General features: G+C 46.2%; 1 protein-coding gene across 5 annotated transcripts in view; it reads left to right on the top strand.

Annotated features, from left to right (window-relative positions):
* Window positions 1-2,596: 2,596 nt before the first annotated feature.
* Window positions 2,597-11,887, top strand: part of GPR160 (G protein-coupled receptor 160) — a 50,381-nt gene continuing 41,090 nt past the window's right edge. For 3 of the 5 annotated variants that reach the window (XM_049867730.1, XM_049867728.1, XM_049867727.1), the window contains exons 1-2: window positions 3,053-3,282; window positions 3,990-4,122. The gene's annotated coding sequence lies outside the window, so the exon portion shown is untranslated. The other 2 variants (XM_049867731.1, XM_049867732.1) reach the window with 2 other exon arrangements.

The raw sequence follows: 11,887 nt of genomic DNA, 5'->3' as shown, positions 1-11,887 counted from the left end.
CTCAGTCTTTCACACAGCAGTCCCAAGTATGTGAAAAACCTTGCCATCCTTGCTTCTAAGAAGCATTCTGGTTGCATTTCTTCTAAGACTGATTGATTGTCAGTCTCTGTCACAGAAACTGGAGACAGGGTCCCCTTGGGAGGGAGTCTAGTGTGCACACCTCTCGCTTCCAAATCTTCCTGAGACAGGAAGGGTCTGAGGGCATGTCATGAATTGAATTGTGTCACCCCAAAATATGTGTCAACTTGGCTAGGCCATAATTCCCAGTATTGTGTAATTGTCCTCTATTTTGTTGTATTGTGTAATTATGTGTTGCAAATCCTAAACCTCTCTATGTTAATGAGGCAGGATTTGTGTGGGGTGTATCTTGAGTCACACCCTTACTCAAGTCACACCTTTGCTGGAGTCACATCTTTTATAAGAGATAAAAGGAGAGAGAAGCGAACAGAGAGAGAGGGGCCAAGAAAGAAGAGCTGGGAGCAGCTCATGTCCTTCGGACCCAGGGTCTCTGTGCTGAGAATCTCCTAGACCTAGGGGAAGACTAATACCAAGACACATGGAGATCTCCAAGGAACACCAGGCCCACAGATGTTGAAAGGAGACAAGGACCTTCCCCCAGAGCCAACAGAGAGAGAAAGCCTTCCGCTAGGGCTGGAGCCCTGAATTTGGACTTCTAGCCTCCTAAACTGTGAGAGAATAAATTTCTGTTTGTTAAAGCCATTCATTCGTGGTATTTCTGTTATAGCAGCACTAGATTACTAAGACAGGGAAGTTGTTGACACAGGCTTTGAGAAAGGAGTGAGAGCAGTGGGCACTAGGCAATGCTTAGGGATGCTGGGGACAGCTGAAGACGAATTCAAGCTCCTGGATTGAGCTGGAGAGAGGCATTAGGAGGGCAGTCTGGCTCCCCAGAGTCACTTCGTCCCAGTCCTGTCACTAGCAAGGTGCTTCTCCTTCCTGAGCCTCATTTTCCTCTTCTGTAAAGAGGGATAATGACTCTACCTTGTAGAGTTGATGTGCAGCTAGCTTGAAGTGATTCAAGTCCAGCCCCTGTTACTACTATACACTCCACAGATAAAAACCAAACCAAACCTGTTGATTCTGACTTTTGGTGACCCCATGTGTTACAGGGTAGGGCTGCTCCACAGGGTTTTCAAGGCTATAATCTTTAAAGTAGGGTGCCAGGTCTTTCTCCTGCAGAGCTACTGTGTGGGTTCAAACTGCCAACCTTTCAGTTAGCAGCCAACTACTTAACCTTTTGCACCACCAGGGCTTCTTTTGAGGTTAATAGATGAGTGCAAACCGTTTGTGTCACCCAGGGACCTATACTCCATAGGTATTGTTAGTTGCTGTGATCGTTAAGGTTGTGTGTCAACTTGGGTGGGCCATGATTCTCAGTCATTTGGCAGTTACGATGTAGTTTCGCAGTCCTATAATGATGTAATCACTTTCATGATAAGATCTGATATAAAGTGATCACCTCCATGATGGGATCTGCTGCGAGTAGCCAATCAGTTAAAAGGGAGTTTCCTTGGGGGCGTGGCCTGCATCCAATATAGGTGGACTTTCTGGCATGGCTCCTAGGCTTTTGCTTGCTCTGGATCCTGCAGCTGACTCCTGTTCATCTGACCTCTGGTTCTTGGGACTTAAGCTAGCAGATTACCTGTCAGTCTCGGAATTTGTTGGCCTCCACAGTTACGTGAGTCAGGAGAAGCCTCCAGCTTGACCCACAGACTTGAGACTTTCCAGCCTCTACAACTGCATGAGCTATTTCCTTGATATAAATCTCTCTCTATATTTCATATAGACACTTAATTGGTTTTGCTTCTTTAGAGAACCCAGCCTAAGACAGCTGCCGTAAAGTTGACTGTTATTTTTGTTAACCCACCCACTGCTGTCGAGTCAATTCCGACTCATAGCGACCCTGTAGGACAGAGAACTGCCCCATAGAGTTTCCAAGGAGCGCCTGGTGGATTTGAACTGCCAAACTCTTGGTTAAGAGCCATAGCACTTAACCACTATGCCACCAGGGTTTCCTTATTTTTGTTAGGGGTCTCATATGGCCACCACACCCCTTGCTCTAACTCAACTTCCATCCTTTCCCTCTCAGCTGTACTGACTCACTTGCCATTCCTCTATCAGAAAGTGCTCTCTCTACCTGGCTTTCTGCTTCTGACTTTGTCCACAGTGGAATCTTGGCCGAAACACCTCATTTCCTGGTGAATCCCATAGTCCTTCAAGACTCAGCTAGGCTCCCCCTGCCCTACAAAGTCCTCTCTTACCTCCCCAGGCTGAATAGAGCCGCTCTTCCGTTCTCTTAGCAGCCTACACTTTCTTCTATAAGCGTTTTTACTGCACCTTCCTGCAGCTGTGAGCCAGTCCAGGCTTTGTGGGAGGTTAAGAGAGCCCCAGGCCACTCCTCTAATCTTAGGCTCTACAAGAAAGGAGAGGAGGAGGAAATTGTGCTATATTTTAAATGTTTAAATAACTGGCAAATCGTTAAGTACTCAACAAATATTTGGTAAAGGAGCTTAATATAACAAATTAGTATTGTTGGCACAAAACGAATGCAATATGTGTGCTATTTGCAAGACCAGAGCTTATTTAAAAAATCTGAATTCATAGTGCGCTCTAGGGGTTGCTTAGTGACATTCAAATTTTAAGTCTGTCACCTTATGTAAACCTTCATCTGGAGACAAACGCCAAAAATCTAAATCTGCGGCTATTGGAGAACAAGAGTCCCCCTGCCCGCCCTACCTGAAGAGATGGTGAGTTTCTTGGGTTGGGGCTGGGTCCTCAGGGCCTGGCACAAGTTGGGGCGGGGGACAGGGTCCCACTAAGCGCCCAGAGGCTCCCACTCCACCCAGCAGCCCCAGGGCATCCCTCAAGCCCGCCCTCGTCCCTTTCCCGCCGGCCAGGGCCGGCGGCTTCCGTCGATTTTCGCCGCCCCGCCGGTAGGCGGCGCCCTCCCGCTCATCTCTCCCTTGGGTCGCGACGGGGCGTGCGCGCTCGAGGGCTGCCCGGCGCGTACGCGGCACTTCCTGGTCGGGAGCGGGCAGAGCTGCGGCGGGGTCGCCGCGGGTTCTCGGGTGCCGTCTTGCGCATCCCCGCGCCTCCTCCCTGGAGCGGGCGGGGCGGAGCCCGGCGGGCGGCAGGGCTCCCGCCCCTCCCTCAGGCAGTCGCCGGCGGCCGGGCGCGGCAGGTGCCGGACCGGCGACCTCGCTGCGATCTAGTCGAGCGTCCAGCGCGGGGGCTTGAGCCGAAGTCGCGCGCCTCCCTCGGGTGAGCGCCGGGCGCCAGGGCGCGGGTGGAGAGCACCAGGCGTGCACGCCGCCGGCTTCCCCGCACGGGGTCGGGCTCGTTAACCGCCACCCGCGCCCCTCCGGGCTTCCTCGGCTGGACGCCCGAGACGTCGGGAAAGGAGAGGAATTTCCCTTACGGGAACTTAGGTTCTGGGTTCCTCTGCTTCTTAAGGGTCCCGGGAGCTGGGGCAGGGGTCTTCAAGCGTCGGACTGGGGGGTTGCCGCTTAGCCTGAGCGCCCGGGCTCTGTCGGGTGCTGGGGACGAGGGCTGGAACCTGGTGGCACGGGCTAGCGTATACAGACACCCAGACTCTCTCGCCCTCAGTTTCCAGGTTAAGACGGTTTTAAAACATTATAAAACAGGTGATGTTACAGAAATAGGGGTATAAAAATTTTAACTTTCCTTCCTGGCACGCAGAGGTGTGTGTATACAATCATTTACACATACTTGGCGTTCGTTGGGTCCGGTTTTGCGTCCCCTCTCTGGGCCTCGGGCGTTGGGGACCGCGGCCCCCCGCGCCCCGTGGCAGGAATAAGCCCCAGGACTTTGCTGGGCTGTTTGCGCTCAGGGGCCGTGGCGTCCTGGCTGTTTCCTCGACGATCAGCCTGGTTGGCTGAAATTCCTTCTAGCCAGGGGGACCGCCCTCCGGAACTCGGTGACTGAATCTACTTTTCTCACCTGGGCAGGTGGCTTCGGGAAGTGGCAGCAGGGGCCGCTCCCCCGCATTCCAGAGGCGACCGCGCGGACCCGGCCTGCGGAGGAAGTCACCTCTGGGAGGAAACGCGCCTGCTGGATCTCAAGCTTGTGCAGAAGACACGGGTATGTGGGGGCGTTGCTCAAATCCAGGAGATAAACCCCCAGTGATCAGAATTTCAAAAGACACGAATGAGTAGCTCTCAGGATTGCTAATCGGTTCTTGTCAAGTAAAAAAAAAAAAAAAACTTCTTTAATTGCAAACACATCTTTAATTTATACAGTTGACAGCCTCCAAGACCGGAATGTCTTTGGATCCTCAGAATTAGAATTACTGGGAAAATCCCAGGGCATCAATCAGCGTAGCTGGCATGAGAATCACAGAAAAAGTGGAACCTGCAGTTTAAAAGCCTGTAATGGACATAATTCCACAATGCTTTGTGTGGGCCTTGGTTGGAACGTGATTTGATTAAAAACTTTTTTTTTTTTTTAAATTGAGACGGTAGAAATTTTTACTGGCTATTGGGTCGCTATGAGTCAGAATCGATTTGACAGCAATAGTTTTTTTTTTTTTTTGGTAGTAAGGATATTCGTTGTTAGTTATGGTAATGTATCGTGATTATGTTTTTTTTTTAAAAAAAACTTCTAGAGATTCAGACTTCAGTTGAAATGTCGGTGGGGGATTTGCTTCAAAATTATCCTCTTGGAGGGTGCTGGTAGCAGGGTAGTGGGGAGGGGAAAGGGCAAAAAGAAGCTGGCTACGAGTTGTTAATTGTTGAAGCTGGGTAATGGGTGTGGAAGTCATTATACTACCGTTTCTACTTTGGTATGTGTTTGACATTTTCCTTAATGCAAAGTAACAAAACAAGACCTGTGGAGCTTTTTGTAAACCCGGAGGGGAGTATGGAAAGCACCACACCCCCTGACTCTTTGTAAAATGTGTGTCAAGACTGCCTTTGCAGACTGCAGTCATGAAAAGTCGTCTTCTCTTCCCTCTTGGGGGTGCCACTTTATTTTGATTGGAAGGCATGGGGTGTTTGCTAAGTGAGATAAAGCTTTCACTGGATCAAGTTGATGCAGGTAGATGCTGGGTCAGCTTTTTTTACACAAAGGGCATTAGCAAGGCCTGGGGGCCAAGTCTCTGTCAATCCAGGCGGGTTGTGTAAAATGTGTTAGCAACTTTTCAGCACTGCCCACATCCCTGCCAAGTTATGCTCATCAAAAAAGAAAGCTCAGCATACTGAACACTCGTGTACATTTAGTACTTGTGTATTCTTCTGGGTATATTGTGTGCATCAATAAAAAGTTTATAAAAGCAAAGCTTAAAGTACTGTAGGTCTATTTATTGCTTGAAAGAGATCTTATCTCTGTGTTGCCTTTTTCATGTTTTTACCTCGTTTGTTGCAGGGATTACAACATGTCTGAAATGTTTAGCACAGAACTGATTCCTATACATTCTACATAGTGTTCACACCATTTTTATCCTTTACAAGGACTCTGCTTGCTGTGTTGCCGGGAACTTCAGGTTCTGCTCGGCGTGACTGCATCAGGGCCAGAAAGACAGAGATCAGATCGAGTTAGGGAGAACTAAAGTCAACTTTAACTGGCTGGCCAAGCAAGACCTAAGTGCTGCAAGACTGCCTCACAGGCAGCTTGTCAGGCTTTTTATATACCGAGGAGCAGTTTCAAAATACAAAATGGCGCCATGCTCAGGCGCAGAGCATTTTAGACCGAGCGAGCGTTTTCAAGACTCTGGTTCGATTCTCTGCGCAAGAGGAAGTTAGCCATTTTTGTTCATTAGCATGTTAGCTCTTCTCCCAGGTGCAGAGAATTTACCATGCCTGAGGCAGTTAATGAGATAAAGGTTATCTGGAGTGCCAAGATGGGGAACAGGACCGTGGCTGTTTGTCTTCAAGGAGATTCTGAGGGGGGAAAGAAAGAAGCCCAGGAAATGGCCTGGGTGAGGGACTGTATTGAGGTTAAGAAAAAACGGATGTATGGTTCTAGCCCTGTCTTAGCTGGGACCAGGGGTGGGGTGTATATATTTTCATCCAACTTCTTTCTCTCCTTCCTGATTTATAGTATACTTCCTACTCATTCTGTCATGCTTGATTAATAATTTGGAAAAGTGATGATTCCAAGAGGTAGCTGTTGAATTTCAGTAGAGGGACGGAGGAGAGGCATACTTCTAAAAGATAAACCTACATTTCTCAGAGGCTTCAGTGCAATCGATTTTAAGAGAAAACAAATAAATTACATCTAGGAGAGTTCAAAGTTAAATTTCAAATGACTCCCTAGACCTTGCCTGTGTAGATTCGCTAGTGTCAAAGAAGTGGTAAAGACGTTTTTAGTCAGATTCAGTTGAGGAAATGCCAGAGCAGGTCCCAGTTTCACACTACATTGCCTGGGAAAATGAGAGACCAACACAAACCTCCTTGGAGTTGGAAAAGATAATATAGTGAATTCATGATGGTGCTTAAGTGAAATTGTTTGGCTTGTGGTTCAGTTTCTTTGCATTAATAAAAGAAGAATTTAACTGTTCAGTGATTTCATTTTCAAACTCAGTTTCCTTACTAGTTCCTTAAAACAAGAGCATGTAAGGCAGAAAAGAAGCTTGCCTGGCCCTTAAGTGACCAGGCAGTGACCTGATGCTTATGCTCCTCCGTGGCGGGGTGGTAGATTTGGACTGTTTGGAGACTTGATTGCTAATAACCATTTTAAGCAGCTACCACAAATGTTACACCGACTTGTCTTGCTTCATGTTACTGAAGGTCTATAGGAGAGAGTAGAACTGCCCCATAGAGTTTCCAAGGAGTGCCTGGTGGATTTGAACTGCAGATCTTTTGGTTAACAGCTGTAACAGATAACCACTATGCTACCAGGGTTTCTATAAACACATTAGAAAAGCAAATTCTTCCTTTTTTGGCCTAGAAATGAAAGGGTGTTAGCAATCAAGACATAAGATTTTACATTTGTACAGCATTCGGCTTTCATCTGCATCCCCTCATCCCATCCTGTGAGGTGGAGCCCCCATGCTAGAGGTTGGCTTTTTTTTTTTTTAAACAGATGGCAACATCGACATCTGAAGAAGCTAAGACTTGCTGTAAGTCATTTCTCTAGGTATGTAGGGGAAGGAAATTTAACAGTGGTTAGGAGTTGACTGTAGGCTTCACATACCCATGTTTTAAATTCTTACAAATCTCTGAATGGTATTATTAGCCCACCTTGCAGATGGGAATTGTGGCTTCTAGAAGTTTGTAGTTTGCCTGAGGTCCTGTAGCTAGTAAAGTAGATCCAGGACTCCAACTCATATCTGTCTGATTTGAAGGTTACATTATTTACAGCCTCTGTTCTCTTCCACACTACCTTTAGCAGGTAGCAGAGCTACACATGCAGGAGTTGTCCTGGTTATACAACTAAGGGAGTGAGCTACCTCCAATGTACAAGCATGTTTTATCGGGCCAGCATAGGTTAAAAAAATGAAAACCGAACCAGTGTTGGAAATTGGGAGATTTCCAATATTCTGCCCCAAGAATTCTTGAACACAGTACTAGAGCAGCCTCCTCTTTAGAGAAGGGTGGTGCACCACAACTCTCTGGTCTCTACCGCTGCCTAAAGTCTCCCCGCCATTGAGACCAGGGTATCATCGCACTTGAACAGTAGGAGATCTTTCTTCCTACGTTTGTCTTTATCCAAAATAAGATAGCAAATGATAGGTTGAGAGGCCCTTGTTCCAAGAAAATGGGAAAGAGCGTATTCCTTTGAGGAAATGAAGTCTTTTGTGTTTACTCTGTAGTGTTTCTGTGTCAGAAGAATCCAAGTTACATCATTTTTCTCACACCCAGCCTCCTTTACTGGTTTATTTAGGACTTTTGAGTTTGCTACCCCTGTAATAAAACAAACATGGAATGGGCTGTCTGCAGTAGAGAAAAGGAATGCCTACAAAATCCCAGATTATTAACTCTAAAAGTGGAAAGATGGGTCTTGTGCACTTTGGGGGTTCTCTGGGGTGCCTTTTGGGCATGGGACACCAAGAGGCCTTCTCCCTTTAAGCAGCCTGAGTCTAGGGTACAAATGGATCCTGAGATTGTGCACAGGCTCTCTCTAGCTGCTCTGAAGTGTATTCTCTCCACTCTGAGGTTTCCAGGAGCTGTGAAGGCATTCCTCTCTCCCCTTCTCTGCTTACCCCTCTCCTGCTAATAATCAGACTGCTCCTACACTCCGCATAGGCTTAGCAGTGAGAGAGCTCTTCAGGGACAAGGACCTGAGGCTTCATATGCAAAGTAACCCATAGTCTAGCCTTCAAGAGGTTTCTGTGACGTAAGGGTGGCTTAATTGCTTAATTTCCTTATCTTGAAACTTTCAGTAAAGGTCATGGGACAGATTTCTCACCCCTGTCTATATCTGAATGCTTTGAGTTTCTTTCAAGTTTCTGTTTAGATCTTTATTTCCTTCCTCAGAATTCTCAAAAGTTTAGACTTGTAGGTGTGGGGGGGTAGGGGGAGAGGTGAGGTCAGGTAGGGTTAGCAGGGGGAGGAAATACCACAAATGGAACCTTAATGGTTTTGTGGAATTGTAAGGTGCTGTTTTGAGGCCTATGTCACTAGAACTGTCTAGGTGTGTGTTTTCCTGGATGTGATAAGAAAAATAAAACAAACAAGGGCTGCAAGTAGAATGCCTTGTTTTGGCCAAAAGAAATAAGTTTAGAGGCTGAGGTATATTCTTTTTATTTATTTATTTTTGCTATAGAATGTATTTTATTTATTTATTTTGTTATTGTACTTTAGATGAAGGTTTTCAGAACGAACTAGCTTCTCATTGAACAGTTAGTACACATATTGTTTTATGACATTGGTTACCAACCCCATGACATGTCAGTAGTCTCCCTTCTCGACCTTGGGTTCCCTATTACCAGCTTTCCTGTCCCCTCCTGCCTTCTCATCCTTGTCCCTGGGTTGCTATGCCATTTTAGTCTTGTTTTGTTTTATGGGCCTGTCTAATCTTTGGCTGAAGGGTGAACCTGAGGAGTGGGTTCATTACTGAGCTAAAAGGGTATGTAGGGGCCATACTCTGGAGGTGCCTCCAGTCTCTGTCAGACCAGTAAGTCTGGTCTTTTTTTTTTTGAGTTAGAATTTTGTTACACATTTTCTCCCAGCTCTGTCAGGGACCCTTTCTTGTGATCTCTGTCAAGCAGTCAGAGGTGGTAGCCCGTACAATCTAGTTGTACTGGACCCAGTCTGGTGGAGGCTGTGGTAGATGTGATCCATTAGTTCTTTGGACTGAGCTTTCCCTTGTGTCTTTAGTTTTCTTCATTCTCCCTTGCTTTCGAAGGGGTGGGACCAGTGGAGTATCTCAGGTGGCTGCTCACAGGCTTTTAAGACCCCAGACACTACTCACCAAAGTAGAATGTAGAACATTTTCTTTATAAACTATGTTATACCGGTTGAGCTAGATGTTCCCGAGATCATGGTCCCCACAGCCCTCAGCCCAGTAATTTGGTCCCTCAGGGAGTTTAGATGTATCTGTGGAGTTCCCATGACCTTGTCTTGGACAAGTTTTTCTGGCTTTCCTAGCATTGTGTACTGTCTTACCCTTCACCAGAGTTACCACTGATCTATTGTCTATTTAGTGTTTTCCCATCCCCACCCCTCCCCTCCCTTGTAACCATCAATGATTGTTTCTTTTTGTGTGTAAACCTAATCATGAGTTTTTACAGTAGTGGTCTCATACAATTTTGTCCTTTTGCAGTTGACTTATTTCACTCAGCATAACCCAGTGCCTTCGAGTCGATAATGCCCTACAAATTCATTCATGTTGTGAGATGCTTTGCAGATTCATCATTGTTCTTTATCCTTGGGTAGTGCTCCAGTTGTGTGTATGTACCATAGTTTGTTTATCCATTCATCTGTTGATGGGCATCTAGGTTGTTTCCATCTTGGTATCGTGAACAAAGCTGCAGTGAACATGAGCATGCATCTGTCTATTTGGGTGACGGCTCTTATTTCTCTAGGATATAGTCCTAGGAGTAGAATTTCCGGATCATGTAGTATTTCTATTTCTAGCTTTCTGAGGAAGCACCATATCGTTTCCCAAAATGATTGTACCATTTTGTGTTCCCACCAGCAATGCGTAAGAATTCCAGTCTCCCCACAGCCTCTCCAGCATTTGTTATTTTCTGTTTTTTTGATTCATGTAAGTAATGCCAGGATGTGAGGTGTTTTTTAAATGCTAGACCAGCCGGTTGAGTCGATCCTTTCAGTAGAACTCTGGGATGCAGGTTTGTGGGTGTGTGCCCCTTCAGGCAGGTGGTTACCAGCTCCCCATCAAATGGGCCTGCTGCAAGGAAGAATGGGTTGATTGATTATTAGCCAGAGCAAACAAAGGCAAGGCAGAGTGATTACGAGCATGGACTTTAGCCAGATCACTGGGTTTGATTTATGATTTTTATTCCACCTAGCTGTGTGTCCTTGACCTATTTTTTTAACCTCCCTGCACTTCACTTTCCTCGTATGTAAATGAGGTACTGTAATACTACCTACCCCTTAGGGCTGTGAGAATTAAATGACATGTCAAGTGCCTATATTAGTGCCTGGCATGGAGATAGTACTCACTATGGGTTCACTATTATTATAGTTGTTGTTGTGAGATCCGTACCTCCCTTTACTTGCACTTTTATCTGGAGGAGTTTTCCTCTCCTCCAGAAGTTTAGAAGGAAGGGTCCAGGGTAGAAATGCATTCTAGCTCTGACCTCCCTATTTTCAGGGAGCCATGGGGTGCCTCGGAAACCCTGGTGGTGTAGTGGTTAAGCGCTACAGCTCCTAACCAAAAGGTTGGCAGTTCAAACCCACCAGCCACTCCACAGGAGAAAAATGTGGCAGTCTGCTTCTGTAAAGATTTCAGCCTTGGAAACCCTATGAGTCAGTTCTACTCTGTCCTACAGGGTCCCTATGAGTCAGAATTGACTTGAGGGCAATGGGTTTGGACCAGAGTCAGTGTTTGGTTTTGAAATCCAGTGTTTGGGCTCTGTTGTTCGGGGATTAAAATCCCTACTGACAATAGAAAGACATGGAATCCTCTGGCATTAGGGTGAGTGTGAACTCCACCCATTGTGAAGAGCAGACTGGCGTCAGCATGGAATAGTGAGTCGGGGGTGGAAATGGGTCCCAACTCCTGATCTGCCACCACTGGCAGGGCCTCAGGGCAGACTCTTAGGTCAACTGGGGATGAGCATACCTCATGGGAATGTTGCGAGGGGCTAAGGAAATTATGTGGTAACCCCAGGGAGTGAACTACTTGACACAGGCACAGTGAAGTCCTATCTCTGACTTGCCCCTCAGTGGTGAAATCATAAAACAGATACACAAGAGGGTTTACTTTGTAGTGGGGAGAAGTAATATAGATGTTATTAACCAATATTTATACAGCGTTTGTCAAATTTAATCTTGAACCAGTGAGGAGGTTTTATAATCACCTCCATCTTAGAGAGTGGACACTGGAAGTCTTCCTGCAAAAGTTAAGGGTCACAAGTCATACAGCCAGAGCCTTGGGCTGAAATTGGAGCCTAGATGTTTTGATTTGAAATCATGTACAGTCATGCATTGCTTAGATAGGACATTATGTGATTTGGACATTGTATGAACACCATGTTACGGATGAAGGTCCCTTTGCGTCCAGAATAAGGAGGTTTCATCCCTATTAAAAATTTCCTGGGGTAAATAACCTCCCTCTACCATTAGTTTATCTGAGGTTTCCAGAAGGTCTTCTGCTGTCTTTGCTTCAGCACTCACAGACTTACCACTCACTTTTACATTATGCAGCCAAAAATGTTGTTTGAACTAACATTGGTATCGTAGTCTGCTCCTGCTTTTTCTTTAAGCATGTTAAACAAGCT

This window comes from Elephas maximus, chromosome 23, assembly GCF_024166365.1.
Source record: "Elephas maximus indicus isolate mEleMax1 chromosome 23, mEleMax1 primary haplotype, whole genome shotgun sequence".
NCBI classification, from domain to species: Eukaryota; Metazoa; Chordata; class Mammalia; order Proboscidea; family Elephantidae; genus Elephas; species Elephas maximus.
Note: the sequence above shows the minus strand (reverse complement) of the source record. Positions and strands in the feature narration are given on the sequence as shown.